At 26.8% G+C, this 1,551-nt stretch overlaps 1 protein-coding gene across 3 annotated transcripts in view; it reads right to left on the reverse strand.

Moving 5' to 3' along the window:
• The window catches only part of LOC106467968 (MKL/myocardin-like protein 1), a 25,234-nt gene that overhangs the window by 19,672 nt on the left and 4,011 nt on the right, over nucleotides 1-1,551 (reverse strand). The gene's annotated exons all lie outside the window — the stretch shown is intronic.

Raw genomic sequence — 1,551 nt, forward strand, 5'->3', positions numbered from 1 at the left:
CCTATCTTAATACGCTTTATGGTTACAGGTTATTTCTTAAAACAAACAAATAGCCTATCTTAATACTACATGATGGTTACAGGTATTTTTTAAAACAAACAAATGCCTATCTTAATACACATTATGGTTACAGATTATTTCGTAAAACAAACAAATACCTATCTTAATACACATTATGGTTACAGGTTATTTCTTAAAACAAACAAATGCCTATCTTAATATACCTTATGGTTACAGATTATTTCTTAAAACAAACAAATGCCTATCTTAATACGCCTTATTGATGCAGGTTATTTCTTAAAACATACTCTTAATTGAATATGTAATGTAACCTGTCATTTTTATAGTGACAGTAAGTTACAAATTATCATACAATCCATAAGAAATTTCTTGTTTATTCCCAGTTTATGTTCTTCTTTGGATAAAACATGTTATAATCACATTTGTATTTTTATATAATCTTAATCATTAATTTTGTATAAAAATACGATGAAGAAATGTAAGAATGAACATCAGGCTGCAGCATTTACTAATAACCCACATTCATACACTCAAGTCAACAGTGTGTTTGATTTCAATGATTTCCAACAAAGACAAAGCTACAAAAGTCATACTTACCCAAATTTCTCTACTTTTAAAACATAACAATCTATCTACACTCAAATCTTGGTGTAATAAATAGCTTTTTTGTCCCCCCCCCACATCTCCCTCAATATTAAGTCATCTACAAATTCTGCTTCTATCATTTTGACAAACCATCAAACATGCAATAATAACTTTATCAATTTGTGTTCTCAACACCATGCACTTGATGGAATATTGTTTAGTAAAATGACTAAAAACTTACACTCTTTGTTCTTTCTAAAGTTTATTAGTAAAATGACTAAAAACTTACCCTCTTTGTTCTTTCATAGTTTGTTAGTAAAATGACTAAAAACTTACACTCCTTGTTCTTTCTAAAGTTTATTAGTAAAATGACTAAAACTTACACTCCTTGTTCTTTCTAAAGTTTATTAGTAAAATGACTAAAACTTACCCTCTTTGTTCTTTCTAAAGTTTATTAGTAAAATGACTAAAAACTTACACTCTTTATTCTTTCTAAAGTTTGTTAATAAAATGACTAAAAACTTTACCCTCTTTGTTCTTTCTAAAGTTTATTAGTAAAATGACTAAAAACTTACACTCTTTGTTCTTTCTAAAGTTTATTAGTAAAATGACTAAAAACTTACCCTCTTTGTTCTTTCCATAGTTTGTTAGTAAAATGACTAAAAACTTACACTCCTTGTTCTTTCTATAGTTTGTTAGTAAAATGACTAAAAACTTACTCCTTGTTCTTTCTAAAGTTTGTTAATAAAATGACTAAAAACTTACACTCTTTGTTCTTTCTAAAGTTTATTAGTAAAATGACTAAAAACTTACCCTCCTTGTTCTTTCTAAAGTTTGTTAATAAAATGACTAAAAACTTACTCCTTGTTCTTTCTAAAGTTTGTTAATAAAATGACTAAAAACTTACACTCTTTGTTCTTTCTAAAGTTTATCAGTAAAATGACT

Source organism: Limulus polyphemus, unplaced genomic scaffold (genome assembly GCF_000517525.1).
Source record: "Limulus polyphemus unplaced genomic scaffold, Limulus_polyphemus-2.1.2 Scaffold2815, whole genome shotgun sequence".
Lineage (NCBI taxonomy): Eukaryota > Metazoa > Arthropoda > Merostomata > Xiphosura > Limulidae > Limulus > Limulus polyphemus.